The sequence below is a fragment of the Catharus ustulatus genome, chromosome Z, assembly GCF_009819885.2.
Source record: "Catharus ustulatus isolate bCatUst1 chromosome Z, bCatUst1.pri.v2, whole genome shotgun sequence".
NCBI classification, from domain to species: Eukaryota; Metazoa; Chordata; class Aves; order Passeriformes; family Turdidae; genus Catharus; species Catharus ustulatus.
In genome coordinates this window covers 58,841,305-58,861,470 of record NC_046262.2, presented here as the reverse complement: position 1 = coordinate 58,861,470, position 20,166 = coordinate 58,841,305, and positions in this window count along the sequence as shown.

Sequence of the window (20,166 nt, the reverse complement as noted above, 5' to 3'; positions counted from 1 at the left end):
CATGAAGTTACTCTAGTTTCTCTCCATGAAGTGTATATAGCAACATGTCTTGGCTGAGAAATCTCACAGGAAACTCTGTCATCATCTATGGAACTTGAGCAAGCTGGACAGTCTGATGTCAGAATCAGAGATGTTTAATGTATTTGTGTCTGCAGAATCAAGGCTTCTGTCCAGTACACATGCATGCGCAGTATTAGAAAATTATTCTATGCTGCTTGCAGACACCAGTATAATGTAGTTTTCATTAACACCTCCTTTCTTGCAAAACCAGTGATGAATTGATACTTGCACATTTGTGACCAACAGCTTTAAGAGTTTTTATGTGGAAAATCTCAGTGTGAACCAGAAACCAATCTGAACCAGTTTGTCCCTTGTGAAGACTGCTCTGTTTAGAGCTCCAAGAAATACCAATCTGTGACAAGCTACTGTTGACCACAGCTAAATGATTTGAGGACCAGTCAGCACAGTAGGACCACCTCGCTATCAATCTTTGTGTAATGCAGGGTCAGAAGACCTGAGAGAGTAAACAAAAAGCCCTTTTCTTTTGTGTTTGAACTTTCAGTTCATTACCAGAGTTTAACATGGATGACAAGAATGTCAGTCCCTAAGCCCCTGACATCCAGATATTTGCATTCCTCAGAATCAGAAGGGAATTACATAATGCTGGCTATCTCCTAAACCAAATGCCAGCCCAATGCTGACCAATCTGGTCTCCAACAGCTGCAGATGATCTCTTACTCTCAGAGGGTATGGGAGGATCACACAAAAAATAATAGACAGACCATTTTTGTAAGCACAAAATTAAAATACCAGAGAGAAAAGTTAATTTCTCTTGATATCTAATTTAAGAAGACTGTATGCTGTTTTTAAGTGCAACTTTGATCTCCTACTTGGATAGTAATATATCTTAAAGCTGTATTTCACAACAAATAGAGCTTTAGTAAACTTGTGCTTCAGATTAAAAAGAAATGCCATAGAATTTTTCCAGAAATACTATTGTTGAATTATTGTAAAAAGAAAGAGCTTAAACTAGAGCAGATACAAACAGAAATGACCCAAGAATACTAACGTTTGTGTTAATTCCCATTTACTTCTAAGGTACATCAACTACTTGAACTTTCTGCTGGATCAGAAAAGAAGTGAAACACAGCTCATTGAGTTAAAACCAGGATATTCAAGAAGACAGATGACTCTAGGTCATACTCCAACATTAATTTCTGATGTGTCCTTGGGTAAGTCAAACAGAATGATTAATCCCAACCAGCTATTGTTGCACTAATGCCTAATTAAAACTAATTGTAAAAATCATTCCTGAAAAGGGGGATTATTCACATGTATTTAAGCTGAGTTTTATGCTCCTCTGCAGATATAGCCCTTTCTCCATTTACTACAGAAGAAAACTATGGGCTCACTTAGGTGTTTAGCTTGTGCCTTCTTCAGATATAGGTAATGTGAATTACTTTACGTTCTAGTTTAGGCTTTATTATCTCTAAATCTGTATGTTTAAAACATAGTTACAGTAATTTCACGAATACAAGCCACATGGACTATAAGCCACATCTCTGGGTGTTGGCAAACATTTCGTTCTTTGTCCATAAATAAGCCACACCCGAGTATAAGCCGCTCTGTTGTTCACAGCGAGGACCCGCATGCAACAAAGTTGCCAAATAATAACAGAACGGCGGCAGGGCGGGGTTTACTGGCTCAGCTAAGGCAGTGGCAGGATAGATGAATGCAGTGCAATATTTAGCTGCTTCTGTGAGGATGGGTATTTCTTGGGAAAGAGAAGAACTTCACGAAAATTAAATATTTTTACCCCAAAGCTGCTTTCTTTAATATTTACATCCTCAGTTTGTTGCCTGCACAGATGTTTACACCTGCTTTTGCAATGTGCCCACACAGAGAAAAATGTGAGGTCATCACATTTTTGTGTGCCCCAGCAGCAGATACAACGCATCCGGCACTGCCAGTTCCCAGCTGTCCAGACAGCAAGGAACTGCATCCCAAGTTTGATTTATTATCTTTGTTACTTCTTCCTGTGTAGGGTATGGAATAATAAACATCAGGATTTTTAGAGCAAGGGCTACCTTTTCATTCTTTGTCAGTGTGACATCAATCACTGCGGCATCCCTATTCATGCCTGGAGATTCTATGCATTAGCCACAATGTAAATAGTAACTAAGAGCAGTCACACCTGTGTGCCAGCAGCTGAGATTTTAAGGGTGTTTATTCTGTACTTTTTAAAGAACTGTGGAATCTTCCCTTTTTAAATAACATTTTATAAATCCCAAGTCACATGGTTTTCAAAATTTTACCCATTAAAAAAATACTTTGCAGTTTCATCTATGAATGATGGCAACCATTCTTATCCTGGTTCATCCTGATAAAAGTTTGAATACTGTAGAGCTTGGGGTAAGGATTAGAGGCACCATGCACTGCACGGTCAGCTGATGCCACTGTGACAGTGATACCCTCAAAGCCTGCAGCATAAACCTGATGTAAGCTATGGATGATAAAGACACTCCAATCCTGCAGCTGCAGTCCTTAGGTACTCCTCTGTCAGAGGCATTGTGTCCCAGGTTTGCTTGTGTATTGGATGAAGTGGAAACCCAGCATCCATGAGCTCACAATGACAAGAGGCTGCATTGAGCCAGCCCTCCTTTGACTGTGAGCCAGTGCTGGCGCAAAACAGGAAGACATGAATTTATTCAGAAAAGGGAGAAGAACGGAAGGATCCAAAGCTTAAATATAATCAGAGGACATAGACCTGGCAGTGACTTAAGACTTACAGGTAGCATAGGTCCTGCCCCAGTCCTTGTAGCAGCCAAAAATGAAGATACCATTGCTAAGATTATTTATATGGGAAAAGCATAATTGCATAATTTTTTTTAAAATGTTCTGACAGAATAATGTAATGGCTGGAAGGAGGAGGTCACATTGCCTAGTCTCAATAGTATTTATCACATGAGGAGCAGAGAAAAATGGGCTACTTTTTCTTAACTGTTAGTTTCAAAAGCAGCTTTTTGTGTAAAATCAACAGCAATAATGAATGAGCTGAATAGCTCCATCTCATAATGGATGTTGCTATGGAAATTATGATAATATGCTTGTTCTTAGGAGTCCCAGGAACCTCAAGGTCCCTTCCAGCCCAAGTCATTCTATGATACTATGACACACAGGATAATAGCAAAAAAAACCATGTTAGAACCACTCTCCTTGAGTGGTTCCATGACACTAGACAAAAATGTGTAGACCTGTTTATAATTCTTATCCCCAAAGTCATTCTGCTTCAGTTACTTGTTCTCTAACACTTTACATGGTCACTTCAAGAAAAGACCCTTGAACAATCAGGATACAAATGCAAAGCTCCGCTTACAGCTTGGGCTCAGGCAGTTCTTCAATTAGTTTTGCATTATTTATCCCATTGTTTCCATGGGAACCTCTAACTCTTCTGCTAGTAATTGAGAAAAAGATTCAGAAAATTCAGCAAAGACAGCTCAAAAGAGCGGCTGCAAGCTGTTTACACGGCCTAGATGAGACAAAGCAGAGGGAGCTTTAGTAGAAGTAGTAGTATCTTAAAAATAAATCTGTATACCTCAAGAAACAAGTTATATATTTTTAGCGTATATTGGTCCCATCAGTCCATGAAGGGCAAAATTCAAGTGAAAGTACATAGCATACTTTTAATAGCTCCAGGCATTATTGAAACTGCCATATTAAGGGCAAAATTTTCTTGACAGGATAAATTACAAGCAACACACAAACCACATGTGAAAGTAAGAAGCAATACTTCCTTAACTTTGGCTAGAGCATGAGGAAACTGGACCTGGCCACACTCCAGGTGTTGCCTTGCAATATAGTGTATTTCTTGGGCTCTTAAGTGCCAGGGATGCCACCTATGTGCATTATATTAGCTTCTGCTCCTTTTTTGCCCCACTAGGAGTGTATTTTTTGCCCAGTAGAAATGAAGATTGGGGCAAAGCTTCCCGAGGCTCTGTCTGCTGGCAAGGTGTTCAGTCCTACTAAAATTTTTACCTAATAAGGAAACGTTGCCTCTGAAGTACCAAAACCAATATATCATGACTTGTCAATAGGCAAGGACAAATGTAACTTTAAATGTACAGTAATTTCACGAATACAAGCCGCACCAATTTGACTAAGATTTTGCTCCTAAACCGGAAATGCGGCTAATAATCAGGAGCGGCTAATACAACCTCAGAAGTGCCTGCCAGAGTGCTGAGCCGAGCAGCTGCAAAGTCGGCATTTTGCGATTGTTACAAATCGCTACTCTGTTGCACCGCGGGTGGAGCCTGGCTCCCTGTAGGCAGCACGGGGGGCGGGGAGAGAGGCGGGAGAGCTCTCTTTCCTCCTCTGCCACAGCCCAGGGGAGAGATGGGGGGGGCCCGGCGCCGCCATTGCCGCAGCCCGGGGAGGAGAGGGGGGGCCCGGGGAGGAGAGGGGGGACCCGGGCCGCCCCTACCGCGGCCCGGGGAGGGGGGGGGAAGCCCGCGCCGCCATTGCTGCGGCCCGGGGAGGGGGGGAGAAGCCCGCGCCGCCATTGCTGCGGCCCGGGGAGGGGGGGGGAAGCCGGCGCCGCCATTGCTGCGGCCCGGGGAGGGGTGGGGAAGCCGGCGCCGCCATTGCTGCGGCCCGGGGAGGGGGGGGGAAGCGCGCGCCGCCATTGCCGTGGCCCGGGGAGGGGGGGGAAGCCGGCGCCGCCATTGCTGCGGCTCGGGGAGCCGACGGGAGCCCCGCGGAAGCCATTGCTGTGGCCCGGGGAGCCGACGGGAGCCCCGCGCAGCCATTGCTGTGGCCCAGGGAGGGGGGGGAAGCGCGCGCCGCCATTGCTGTGGCCCGGGGAGCCGACGGGAGCCCCGCGCAGGCATTGCCGCGGCTCGGGGAGCCGACGGGGTGCTTTGTCCCCGCCCGCCGCCGCCGCGGCAGGAGCGGGGAAACTCCGTCCCTGCCCGCCGCCGGCGCCACGGGCGTGGGAAAGCTCCGTCCCCGCCCGCCGCCACTGCCGTAGGAGCAGGGGAAGCTCCGTCCCTGCCTGCCGCCGCAGGGCAGCGCCGACCCGGGGTGACCGAGCCCAGTGGCAGCGGCGGCGGGCCCTGAGCGGCAGCGCCGGGCTGGGCCATCTGGCCCTGTCAGCGGCCCCTAGCGGGCCGAGCCTGCACAGCCTTAGCTCAGCCAGTAAACCCCGCCCTCCCGCGGTTCTGTTACCCGCGGTTCTGTTACTAATTGCACGCAGGTCCTCGCTGCGAACGACAAAGCGGCTTATATTCGGGTGCGGCTTATCTATGGACAAAAACCGAAATGTTTGCCAAGACCCAGAGATGCGGCTTATACTCAGTGCGGCTTGTATTCGTGAATTTACTGTACTTTATTAACAGAAATACATATATATAAGTGAAAGAAGAGATCCATGGACTGAATCCTTCTATTAAACTAAAAAAAAGGAAATTTACTTTTTCTCTAAAGCAACTTGTTAGATTTGTACCATTTGTTAATTTGTACAGTACACAGCTGAAACCTAAAATTTTATGAACATTTATTATAATATGAAAATTTGAAACCACTGTTCTTGGTGCTAAGTTTGTTTGTAACATTCCTTGATTAATCCTACCAGGATTAAAGGAAACTGTACTAATTTTTGAGCACAATTTTTGAGATGATTTTCTAGCAGAAACTAGTTTCTAAGTTCTGGGGAATGATCTGATTTTTGTCTTAGTGGAAATTCTCAACTTTGACAAGACCAAAAAATATTCCATCTAGTGTCTGTTTTAAAGCAGCACTTCAATGAACTTCAGAAAGGAATATGTTTGGCAAATGCAGTTTGGTACTTTTGCTAGCACACGGAGTGATGACCATTGCATTCTGGTATTTTTGATGATAGATTGGCATGTTAGCGTTGTCTAGCCATGAAACTGAGGCAAGACATTGCAGTTCTACTCTACTCTATTGCTGATAAGATGGGAAGATGAAAATAGGAATACAGAAGCTCAGGGATTTGGGGATTTATTCCTGTGTTGGGTGTCTGGGTCGTGTTACTACAAAGGGAGTAAAACATCTGTGAGAAGAGTGAAATTACTATCTTTAACTCCAAGCTGACTCACTGTGCAAGTGCTCCTACTGCTCAGTGCCAGGTAGCTTTAGAAGTCTGTCACTAGGGCAAAGGGAGTCATAGAAGACAGGTTTACATTGAATTATAGATTATTGATGGAAGACTTTGCACATATACTACAAACTTGCTTTCAAAGTGATTTACAATAAAGCTTGTGCAGAATGCTGCTGTTGAGTGCAGCTGTCACAGAGAAGGGGATGATGGTATTGGTTCTGGAGGGGGATAGCTGGACCAAGGGAAATTTAGCCACCTGCTGGTCTCCCTGGTTGACATCAAGAAAGGTAATTTAGTCTGGAGTCAATGAATCTCATTTACACCTGGGTGAAGTAGATAAATGCTTTTGAGATTCCTTTCTCGGAATTGTTAAAAAAACCGTAAACAAAAAGAAAACCTTAATTGCATCACCTTAAGAAGTCCATTGAACTCTGTATTTTAATTATCCTTTCAGGAAAATGTGATAACTGTATTTACCTGTCTCCTGAATAGTTGTGAGAATAAACTATTGTTCCTAAATAGCTTACAGGCTGAAAAGGGATGAATAAGGGAACAGTTAATGTTAACATTTAGGAAAAAAAAGAGCAGGAGGATAAAAAAGTCACAGGTAAAATCCATATGTGTTTTCTACTGTTTCCTCACCCAATGTAACAGTCACTTCAGAGAGAAGAGGCCAGGCACATGGAAACATTACTGAGACACTTCTGGCAGGATTTGCAGTGCAGGCTGGTACTGCAGCAATATCTGCTCATGGGTCTTCAGGATTATCTCTCATTATATGGAAAATGCACACGAGAGCAGGGATCGATGTACAAGTGAAGGAAGAAAATGCTATTCATTTGTTTGCTGTTGCTTAATATGGGCTCAGGCAGTATCTTCCCAGGCCTTCTTAAATACACCCTGGTACCTGGGAACACTTTCATATGGAACAGTTATGAAATACTGTGGCTGATGTAGTTCTGATAAGAAGCTGTAGCAATATTTATAAACTGCTGAGCTCTATAGATAGCAATACACTTGGTAACAGGAAATGGGACATGGTTGCTTCACCTGTGCAATTAGTGAAGCAAGCCTCTGCATGTTCATACACTCTTATACAACATTAACTGGAGAGAAAGACCCTATTGGCACTTGGGCTCATCAAAATGCCATGGAGACAGAAAAGTACCAGAAGGCACTGGGCAAAATTAAAGAGCTTAAAATGCACTGCCTTCTTACAGGAAAATTATCTACTACATGTACTGCTGTGTAAATAATACAGCACTGAAAATGCTTGACTGTTGTATGAATGGTATATATTATTCTCAAGTTGGGACTGGTTTTTTTTTCATCCATACAGAAAGGTTTTCATTTTCTAAAGTACCTGTCAAACTAAGGAGCTCTACAAATGCTGGGCCTCTGCCTACAATCAAAACCAAATAAAGCAAAATCAATGTAAAATAACTGAGAGAAATAAAAATCTTAGTCATAGCATCTTGTGTCAAAGTTTTGCTCATATCCCTCAGCAAACAGATGTCATTTACCTTTTGCCAAGCACTGATATAAACTGCTTATTAATAGCATTTGCTTAGCTCCCTCTCCCCTCTGCCAGATCCAGGGATTTGAATACGATTGGAATAAAAATCTATGATCTCACTGGCGATAAACTTCAGATCAATGTGGTCATGTTTTGTTTAATTACTACCAAATTTCACACTATTTGAATTCATGCGATTTGACAATGATTCAAATTAGCTTTTTCCCTACGAGTTAAGATTTCAAAACATGTTGCATAAATACAATTGTCTTACTTTTAGGAAGTTTTGTCAGAAGTCTACTGTGTATATAGAAGGGGGAGGCAACAGAGAGCACTGGAATATCACTGACCATTTGCTGGGGGAGCTTAGCACACAGTGAAAGAGTGAGACTGGACAAAAATTCGATCAGTTTCTAAAATCTTTAAAGGTATGACTCTAAAGACACAGAGACTACATAATTCTAGGGCTCATGGTTAGTTTAGCTTGTGGCAAAGCTTCTGTGTGCTGACAGCAAGTGAGAACTTGGTGATAGAAAACCACTGCCCTGACAACATGAATGGAAACAAAATCCTACTCCTCTCTGAACTGGCTCCAAATACATACAGCATTTTAATCCTGTCTGTTGTGCAAAAAGGAGGTTTTTCTAGACCTCATATACCTAAAAATACAGAATAAAGAAACTAAAAAGTCATAAAAGTGGACATAAGTTGGAAGAAAAAGTAAAAAAAACATGTTGAACCTTGGGAAAGGAGGAAGAAGTTGCTTTTCTGCCCTTTGTATTGCTGATGGCATGGTTCGCACTGTGTGCATTGTAATCACAGCGACTAGAGACACACAAGTGTTGCTGTTGATACTCTCAGTAAAATTCTTAGCTAGTAATGACTTCTAGTGTTGCTCTTCATTATGTATCAGCAGAAATATGTTATTCTGTGGATCAAACATTCCCGCACATTGCTGTGCCAGCTAGCCACTGATTCATTTCAGTGAGAAATCCAACTTGAAAAACATAATCAGGGTGTCTCTCTTTGGTAAGCTGCACAAACAGTGCTTATTGCAAGCTAGACACATGGGCTTGACAGTGTGCCACAAAACCACACAGAACATAGGCATGTTTCCAAACACTGTCACTACGCATTTCTATGTACTACATTTTTAGAACATATTCTGGTGGCTGTCAAGGTTTTTGAAGGCCTGCAGTCTCTGACTTGATCCCCTTTTTCTGTTGCTGGCCCAGGCTGAACTTGTTTGGTTTTTTTTTTTTTTATTTTTAATTTGGTTGGTTTGGGTGTTCTTCAATAATAATATTGGCTTTTTGTTATGCTTTACTACAATATAGTTTTGTCCTCTTTTTTGTTATGGGATCCCTCTTCTCATATGTGAGATCATTTCTCCATTACAACAGATTTAAAGCAGAAGTGATAATGAAAGGGAAACTACTACCACTGTATCTATCTATCCAGGAGAGAATTTTTTTCCCTGCAGGCACTTCAGAAGACAGACCTCGGAGCCACAGACCTCCTTAGAAACTCTGCCTTGCAGGAGATTAAGGCTGTGAGTGTGAAGAAGCTGGAACAATCTGCATGTGCTGAGAAGGGTCTAGGCAGACCTGTAGCATGTAGAAATATGCCAGAAGGCTTTCTGAACTTCAACTAGTCATCCAGGACTAAGTACCTGGAGAGTTTACGGCTATCATGATCTTCTTTTTGCCTGGCCTACATCTATGGTAGAACGATCTCAAACCTGTATTTTGAGTATGACTTACCATGCACTTAATTTTACTGTCATTTGTATCACTAAGGCTGGAGTGCCTTAATTAGCTCTCTTTAGAAGTCAAGGACCTGAAAAGGCATCTCAAATAGGAAGTAAGAGAGATGAAGTTGGATGGAAATGAAGAAATTACCTATAAAACAAGTTAGGCTCCTGATTATTGAGCACATAGAGAGCACAAAGCAACTGGACTGCTGAAAATTTTAGCATCAAGCTAGTAGTGACAGGACAAGAATCTGTAATGTTCTAAAAGTGAGCATTGGAACAAGGGAAGTGCTTGGACAGCAGGATCACTGAGAAGCAGTAGGTCTTGAGGTTCTTCAGCCTTTGAAGATCAGGAAAGCTCTTTGAACACCTGGCTCCTCATTCCTATATCACTGTGCCAGGCATTTACATCAAACACAGCAAACAAATTATGCCAAGCCTCTTACAAACTTTGGAGTACTCAGTCTCATGTTCTAAAGTAGGTGTCACCTTCCCTCTTACTTCAAGCTCATTTCAGCCCATTTCTCCAGGAATAGATTTCCTTTAGCTGTATGATGGGAGTGATCTTCTGAAGGGAGAGAAAGAGGGGTTCATTCAGAGCCAAGTGCCCACTACAGACGTGGGGCAGCACAGCCAGGGTACCAGGTGGAGGAAGACCCTTTGAAGTCAGGTAGAACTCTCCTCTTACACCCACGTGTGAAAGGATGAGGTCCGTAAAAAAGAGAATTACAGATTCAATTAGGAAAAGTGCATAGCACACAAAAATGAGGAAAGTATTCAGGTAGCATTTACTTTGGTCAGGCACATCCAGATATTAAGTGTATTGAAACCAAAAGCTGAATCCATAGATAGTAATCTATATATGGCACAGCAAAACACGTATGACATTTGCAATATCAACATCACCTCTCATATGCTTTGGAGATGTTCTTAGGGAGCCCTTTGCAGGGGAATATAAGCCCAGTTCTTGGGTGGAAGGAGGTTTTAACATGTTGTTTCCTTTGTGTTTCCAAAAGGGATACAACGTTTCTCTGAATCTCGGTACAATAGACAGGTCTGATGCTTTATGGTCCTGGGAAAGCTGGCTGTTAGAAGAGATTCCCATTCAGAAAAAAAAGGTAGATTAGAAAAATAAGAGAAGTGGAGCAAGCTTTTGGACTAAAGGGGGAAAGTGTCTGAGATACGAATATCAGAAAATAACTCTAGTATTTAGATACTAAACAAAGAAACAATATATTAGAGTAAAATCATTTTTCATGTTAGTGTCTTGAAAAACAAGCCTCAATTCACTGGAGCCAGCAGATAAAATACAATGTTTCTAATGTTACCAACTTTCTTAGAAACTGTAACAAAGATATTCTCTTTCAATGAAAACATTTCACAAAACACTTCAGTAATCATCAGAATCAGAAAGCAGCTTAAGACTGTTGTAAAAAATATTTAGTATTCTCTATGTCCTGAAGCCATTTTTTTTGCTGTTTACAAAGCTCTGTAAAGTTGCTGAGTATCATTTCACTGTTCTACCAATGCATCCACTGAAACTGCTTTTCCTTTTAAGTTGGTAACAAACAGAAGAACTCAGTAATGTGCCCAATGAAAAGGGACACAGAGGTTACTTTCTTTAGGAGAGCATGATTTAAAATTAAGCCCTAATTTAGTGGCATCTTACAAAGTGATTTTGTATCTTAAATAGAAAAATAGTTTTGTAAATTTTGAATCATTTGCATTTCTGGGTACATGGCAACTACTTGCATTGTAATTTGCCAAAATTATCACCGCAAAATTGATTCAGCTACTGTGCTTAAATATGTGCTTAATTGTCTAGTATTATATATTTGTTACGTTCCTCTAGAGGGACTATGAACTGGATTTCTACACATGAAATGAATATCTCTGTACTCCACAGTATTAAAATTGAATGTTTTAGCTGTAACCTTAATTTCCATTATTTATTGCCCTATCTACGTTTATTACCTTTGCAGTATCATGGCTAAAATGTGACAAGAAGCTCCTTGAGGAACAGCCTGGTCTCTTTGTAGTACCTCAGAATATGCAACATATTTAGAGTATAAGTGAAATGAAATGATAGCAAAAATCTAGAAGATTTTGCATGCAAGTAGCTATGATTTTATCATAGTAAACATTTTAAATTGCATTAATTGGAAATTGTAGCATGGGGAATGATTTTCCTAGTCCTCAGAAATGTGGGTAAAAATTACAAACAGTATATAGAAGAATGTTCTATGTGTCAAAGGAAATAATCTGGTATCAAAAATTCAATTTCATAATTATAGGTATAGTAGAAAAATATGAATATAATGGCATCATCAGATGTGAAATCCCATATATTTCAGATATCACAGTGTGATTCAGGAGAGCAAAAAATGGTTTTCTTCTGTTTCGGTCTTTGCAAAAGTGGGTGCACTGAGGTTTCTTTAAAACTTCAGAACATTTCTAGGATAAATAATGTAAATTTCAATAATTTCTTGGATGTACAGCATGGACTAACTTTAATATCTGGAAGTGGGTCTTTTTAATATTGGGCTGGGCTTTAGGCTGGTATAGATGAATATAGTTCCATTGCAGTCAGGGTTAAATGGAAGTGCCTTAGGAAGAGCAGTGCCAGCAGGTCAAGGGAGGTGATCCTGCCCCTCTACTCAGCCTTGGTGAGGCATCACCTGGAATGCTGTGTTCAGTTCTGGGCTCCTCAGTACAAGAGAGACATGGAGGTCTTAGATCAGGTCCAGCACAGGACTATGAAGGTGATTAAGGGACAGGAGCATCTGTCTTATGAGGAAAGGCTGAGGGAGTTGGGTGTGTTCAGCCTCAAGAAGAGATGATTTAAAGGGGACCTCATCAAATATTTGAAGGGAGAGTGCCAAGAAAATGAATATAGGTCCTTGTTGGTGGTGCCAAGCAATAGGACAAGGGGCAGTGGGAATAAATGTGGAATATGAGGTAGGGCTTCTTTACATGGTGTGGGTGACCGTGCCCTGGAACACATTGCCCAGAGAGATTGTGGAGTTTACCCCACTGGACATATTCAAGAACCATCTGGACACAATCCTATGCCATTTACTTCGTATGACCCTGCTTGATCAGGGAGCTTGGAACAAATAACCCACTGTAGTTCCTTCCAACCTGACACATTCTGTGATTGTGGGAACTGTCAGTGCATTGCATCAGTATGGAGTCAGCTTCGGGACACCAATTATGACAGCTGCTGACACATTGCTTATTGTTTTGCTTTAGCAATGCTTTGTAATGGGCTACATATTTAGTGCATAATAACATGTATGAATGCATATTACTAGCCTATCCACCGCTTCCCAAGTGCTGATATCTGTCCTTTAAATAAGAGAGTATTTACAAATGTGGTGAAACATAGCTAAGTAATTTATTTTGCATTTCCCAGAATAAGATAAATGCCGTGAAAATATTCACAATCATGATTTAACATTCCTTAATTAATTTGCTTTGTTTGCCAAATCTTTTTCACATATTCTTGATATTTAGCTCTCTCTACACATGGTAGAATACCCGTAGGCAAAGGTACAGAAGAATATTTGGGAGTACTTTTGCAGGAGTCTTAACGCTAACATAGCTGCAACCTTTAAGTACCTAAGTGTAGACTTGTACCACTGTGCCAAACTCTGCCTGTAGGACTCTGGTGTCCTGTGCTCTCACCCTTTCAAGTTTCCCTAAATATTCCCAAAGAGGTTGCATTCAGACCCCATGTGGTATGCCCCCATGAAAGGTCTGACACCTACCCCTTACTCCCTAGGGATGGAGAGAAGCATTGTGGTCAATATGTCCCAATTTCTTTGGCCACACACCCCTCTAACCAAAGAGTAATTTGCTGCATAAATGTCTGAATCAGCCAGAGGAGCATTTCTTTTAGCCTTTGGAAAAGCTGATTACTTCATGCCAAACATAGCTGTATTGCCAAATTAGAGTTTGTTTATCAGCCCCATTCTCAGAAGTAGGTAACTGTGAAAAGAGTCAGTGGTGAATAAGTTCCTGCTGGAAATAATCTGGAGTTTCTTTCAAAGCCACACCTGTTCATGTGATACAAGCCTCTTAGGTGTGCTGCCTGCTTTCTCATGCCGTTGAGAAACAGAATGTCACAGTCCAATGAAAAGCAAAGGCCATATTGAGCACACAAACATACACACAAGCAAGGAAATGACTTTAGACTGCAGAGAAACATTGCCCATTAAACCATATCTAATGTTTCTACTCTCTCACGCACAAAACATTTGGTGGCTGAGTAGTACTTATATTTGCTTGAGAGGGAAAAAGAATGAAAGGTCAAAGGAAAGTTTACTAGGAGGGGATGCATAAAATGTTTCTGATTCAACTGTGATGAAGACAACTGAAGACAAAAGGCCTGCTGGTTTTCACAAGTGTCCAGGACCTTATGGTTGTGATACACAGAAACAGAATATAACCTTTCCATATTCAAATTTACAACAATTATATGCCAGAAAAGAACCTTTAACTTTAATAAAAACCAGAACAAAACACTAAGACATGGATGAAAAGATATAATCTTGTAATAGTCCCTTGGAGTCCTTGGAGGATGCAGTAATTTGTAGACTCTTGCTTCCTCCTTATCAAAATCAACTGTCACACCTTACACTGACACCATGGGTTTGGAATACATGATGCAATGCAACAATGGCTCATGATGACGAGCATGCAGAATTAGCCCGTCCCCTGTATTACAGCTATGTAATACATAGCTGTATGATCCACCCAGTTATGACTCACTGGTAAAGGACTGAACTTTCTGTCCTAAGGCAAAAGGGCACAGCAGCTGTGTCTACCAGACACAGTGCCAGTGCTTTCATGACACCTTGAAATGCATTCAAGCTAAGACTGATCCAAGAGCAACTTTTTCGTACCACAAGGATTTTTGGCACAGACAAGTAGAGAGGTTGCAGACAAACAAAACCAACAGATCAAAAACCCTGTGGCTTTCACTTTCACACTCTAGGCTGAGGTCTCAAGTAAAATTAGGGCAAATTACTCAATCGTTTGCTCACTTTTGTCAGTATCTAAAACAAATTATGCTCCTGAATAAGGTGAAATTTTGATGGATCCTGCAGTTGTTCCCACTGTTTCATCCTTGATGTCTGGATTGGTATCACTAATCTTAACACAACAACCACCAGCTGCTTCTGTTCCTGGCAAGACTCTGTTCTTACAAATGTAAGCAGGGCTGACAATAGACATTGGTGGTTGCTAAGACCAGTTGATTCCTGGTGAATCGATATTCTATTTCAGGGGCATCCTTTTGAAGAGCATTCCACCATTTATCCATATCAGATTACATTAATTCCTATCTGTACATCTTTGAAAAACAGTCACACACTGGGTCAACACGAAAACCAAACTGAAGAGAACTCCTGAGTAAAAAGAAGTCACTACCTGAAAAGACCATCATGCTAAGAGATCTAGTAATCTCCATCTCTTCCACTGCTGAGCAGTCCCCAGCATGAAACCAGTTTACACAACATCTAACAACTTAGTATTTACAACAAACTAAAGCAGGTTCTGCTTAGAGAACAGAAAATGTACATAGAATTTGTTAATTCACTCTTTGAAAAATAGAGTTATTTTTTCAGAGCTGACTCCATTGTAAAATGCACCTGTTGTGCACCTGATTATGATTATTCCTTTGCAAATAAATTTAGAAGAACATTAAACATTAAACAGTAGTGCTTTTGTAAAGAGCTTAAGAAGTATCTGAAACTTGCTAATTTCCTCAGCAGTTTTCCTTACATTTTTAAGGAATTACTCGTGTCAAGGACAATGTAACAACACAACTAAGCATAATCTTTCCTTTAGAAAGAACAGGAAAATGCTGTGGAAATACTCAATGTTTTTAGAAACAGAAACTCAGATTCCATCATTTATATTGGTTAAGTAGAGAGAAACTGAAAACTCAGGTTTCAGACTGTGCCTGACTACACTAAATATATATTAGTCTTCTAGCCACTTCTAACCACTTAACAGCTGCTTCACTGTGATCATTAAATAACCACAGCAAAAATACAAATGACTGCCAACACAGGAAACTTGGCAGATCAGACATCTCAGGTCAACCTGATTGCTTCTAACTGGGTGCACGTCCCTGTGCAAAGCCAGTCTGTAGCTGCTCTGGAAAATGGGCATAGGTCAGAATAGATGATCCCTGTGAGCTGGGTCAGGAGCATCCGAGACATGAATTGCAAACACTCTGCATGAGGGACCCCACTGTTTCAGCTAGTCTTAACTCACCACATCCTGTGCACCTCCCAGATGCACAGGAGTAGCTACTGAAGTCGTGGCCTATCAGCCCAGTTCAGCACACAACTGTGAAAATGGCTCTGCTGCTGCAAGTCCTGAGCATAACAGTTATTTTGTTCCAGAAAAAAACCCATTTCTCTGTTTGAAATAGCAGGTTTGGACTATACTACAAACACATAACACAGTTTGGAACAGCAGAGCTTCTCAGTTACAGGGACCTGTTATTTGCAACTCCTTTAAAGAAATGCAAGTACAGCTTGTGCAGCATGCATACCTGTATTAGATGAGGTAAATGAGAGGTGTTCCTAAAAAAGAGTTGGGAGGACTTGCTCAATGTGGTTGTGAAATGTATTTGCACAGTGATTTTTATCATGTTCCTGTGACCTCTATTATTGAGCCTAGTTTCACAAAATAAAGGAACTGGGATATCGGAAAGCATTGTGGTAAGAGGGGGAGCAGCAATAACATAATTGCTGCTAAATAAGATAGTTGCTCAGCTAAATGAGCAACTCTGGAATCATTCATATCTGATTGAAACATTGTGTTAACAACCATTTAGAAAAACTGTTTCTAAGACACTTCAGGAATAGCTTTTAAAATAGTATTCTTAAAATTCCAGACAAATTTTCCTCTTGACAATTTTAGCTGTGTATTTTTGTCTTTAGGTTACACTGTCCTCCGTTTCTTTCAGCAGCACCCAGGCAGAAATTGAACAAGTCAAGATATCCCTTTAAAATGGTGCTATGAATCTGTGACTGTTTTTGATGAGAACCAAGTATATGGCTAGAACAAAAGTCTCAGCGCATTCTCTCTACTTGCACATAACCTTTCTGTCGACCTTCAGTTTGTACCTTCACTCATATTGTGGGGAACTTCATGCATATACTCACAGATATCAGAAAGCAGATCCCAGCATTCCATAAAGGAGTGCAGACTGATTCCCGGATACTTGACAATTCTGTAGTGATTGGGAAAGATTCAAATACAACTCATATCTTTGTAGCCATTTGGGAAAGAGGGATCCCTTAGGGATGCCTCTGACGAAGCTAATGGCGTATGCTGTAATTCCAGCCCTTGAGACACAAGTAGGAAACCCTGTGAGTTATCTTGGACTATATTCAATCACAAGTTATCTTGTCGTCAGTGTGTTAACATGGACTTCAGAAACTGCTGGGCACTCAGCTTCAAGGCAGGGCTGAGCCTGATTTCTACGACAGATATCTTTTTAAAGCACTTATGCCCTCCACCCTCTAAGCTTTGATAAGTGATGACCAAAACATCTTTACAACTTTGCTCACTTATCTGGCCAGGGCGGTTTTGCTTCCAGGCAGTCATGGCTGTAGTAGCAAGAAAAGACTGTGAGCCTTCCAGCTGCTCCTGGAACTGCTTTGACTGAGCTCAGGAACCACCTCCTACCCTACCATTTTTGTACCATGGTGCCAGTGTTGGGGCCCCGAAGTTTCTAAAGGACTAATCTCAGTGTTAGTATCCATAGATCCATTTAAATTTATTATTTGTGTCTATATGTATCCTTGGAGTATCAAATAGTTGTTCTTGGAAGCAACAAACATTACCTTTACCTGTGACCCATTCAGTCGTGAAACATCACTCTTTAGCTCACTTCTATGGCTAGATTTTGTTCCCTGGATTTCACCCTTTTTTGGCTTTTACTCTTGGCTTACAAAAGCATTCATGTTTTTGATCCCCAAGGGGGAATCTCTGACTGCAATTTCTGTTCTGTTGCTCTCAGACCAAATTCTTCCCCCCAGTTCAAACCCTTGATGTATGGCTTTGGTTCCTAAGCCCCCAAACAACCTGCCCTTCACTGCATCCACCAAGACTTGGGAATGTGCTCTTGGCTATCCTTGCTTGGGTTAAAAGAATGCAAGGATAGCCAAATTTTGCAGTAAAGAGGGTTGAGAGATGCAGAGAACCCTGAGTGTCCACTTGGGTCTAGCAGATGGAAAAAGAAACTTGATTACATGTGTCTAATGTAGTATACCTTTAACTTGCACTCAGCATTTTTAATTTCCAAGAAGGTTTGCATTGGTGAAGACTCATAAACTCTCATGCAGAATGAATGCTTACTTTTTTGAAAATCATGAAATATGTAGCTATCTAACCAATTTGCAATTTTGCTTGATTTTTTCCTTATCTTTATAAGACTGAAATATTCATAGAAGATGTTGGCCATTATGGGGCCATATGTCAATGGCCAATTGAGTTCCATGAATAAAACAATAAATTATAGTCAGAGCAAAAATTCCATGAATATCCAATTGGACAATTAACAGTATTTTTTTTAGATACTTGTGAAAAAAATCCAACTTTATTCTCAAAGCTGTTAATGACAAATGTAAATTTAAAACATTACCTAAACAGACAAAAATGTAAATGCAAATTACCTTCTTCTTCCCTCTCTGTGCTTGTACTCAATATTTCTCCAACATATTTGTGGTTAAAAACAACAATTATATTTCGATATATATCCTACTCAGCATGTGGGTACATACTGTTATCAGATGAAGAATTATTTGCTCAGCTGGTGGGAAAATACAGTATTTGTGCTGCAAAACCAGTAGCCAATGAAACCACACAATGCTTAATCTGTAGGATCATGTTAAATGCTAAACAAGAAGAGGTGCAAAATAATGAAGTTACTTCCATATTTGGGAAATAACAACAGTTTGTCCAGCAGTCAGCTATAACTTTGGGGTTTACAACCACCAGAGGAAACCCTGGGATATAAGAACACTTGTGCAAAGGGAAGGGAACATTTACATGTACAGAGCAAACATTTGGAAGTGGGCCTTGCAGAACAAACCTTACAAAATGTGGCTGCTGAAGTGAAGAATAAGAACTTTGAAGGAGTCAGAAAAGAGCAGTAGAGAAATGGAAGATATTCAGGTTATATAAAGGGAAAAAGTTGAAAAGGCCTGTATGAATAAGCAAGGTCTCCTTATCAAAGTCAAAAATAAAATGGAATCTTACAAGAGGTGGGAGATTGGCAGCTCAAAAGGAGTACAGACACACTTTCTGATCACAGAGGGAAAGCCACAGTCCTCTGGAGTTGAATCTGATGAAGAATGTGAAGGACAGTGAAGTACGCTGTAGCAAAAGAAAGATGATAGAAAATGTAGGACCAATGTTTAAGCAGGGAGGATACCTGGTGACAAAGGACATGGATAAGAGTGAATTACTCAGTGCCTACCTTCAGTGGAGGAGCATCAGGTTAGGGAATATTGAATGGTACTGGACACATAGGAGACTATTCCACCTGACAGATGCACATACTTGCTGAAGCAGTGGGCCTCTTCTGATTGTCTTTGACAATCAGATTCCTGAGAACTAGGAGAAAGCAAATGTTCCTCCTGTTTTCCACCAAGGCCACAAGCAACAGCCATAAAACTACAGACTGATTAGCCTCACCTCTGTCCCTGGGAAGGTGATGGTTCAACTATCCTGGAAACCATTTCTAAACAAACAAAGAACAATGAAGTGATTGGGAGTAGCTGTCATGGACTTAAGCAGTGGGAACCAACCTTCTATGTAGCCTTAGATGTGACCAGATAACTAGTTTGGTGAATAAGGGGTGGTAACTGGAAGTCGCGAATCTGAACTTCAGGAAGGCTTTTACCCCTGTCTCCCACAATATCTTCATAGACAAAATGACAAGGAATAAACCAGATAAGGGTGTGGTGAAGCAAACTGAAAGTTGGCTTAGGCAGCCGGGCTCCAAACCTTGTGACCAGTGCAAGAACTCCAGCTGAAGGCCAGTTACCACTGGAATGCATCAAGTGTCAATAGTGGTGCCAGTGCTGTTTGAACCCTCAGAAAGTTTGCAAATCATACAAAACTGGGAGGTGTGGCTGACAATATACATGGGTGGATTGAAATTCAGAGGGATTTTGACAGTCTGGAGGGAGGGGCTGGAATTTAAGGAAGAACATTCCAAGTCCTGCATCTGGGGATAAACAACCCAAGGCAGCAGTACACACTGAGGGCAAACTGTCTGGAAGGCAGCTTTGCAGAGAAGGACCTGGGGTGCTGGTGGACACAATTAACCATAATGTACCCTTTAACAAAGGCCAGCACCATCCTGGCTTTCACTTCTATGTGCATTGCCCCTACATGTAGTAGCACGGAAATAGACCAGCAGAGGGTCACAAAAGTGGCAGATACTGAAACATCTGACATATGAGGAGCGGCAAAAGAGATGGAATTGTTCAGCCTGCAGAAGGCATGGGGGAGTGTTACCAATGTGCACAAATACCGGTTGGGTGGAATAATGAAGATGGAGATCAACTCCAAACTCAGCAAATTACTCTCAATGACCTGCTCAAGCAGTAAGTTGGAATAAATGATCTCCAGAGGTCTATTCCAAATTCAACTGTTCTGTGACTTGCAAAATTATAAACCTCGGTTTTCTAAATGTATCTATTTTCTAAATGTATCAAAATTTTCTCCAAGTACTCCACAATTCAA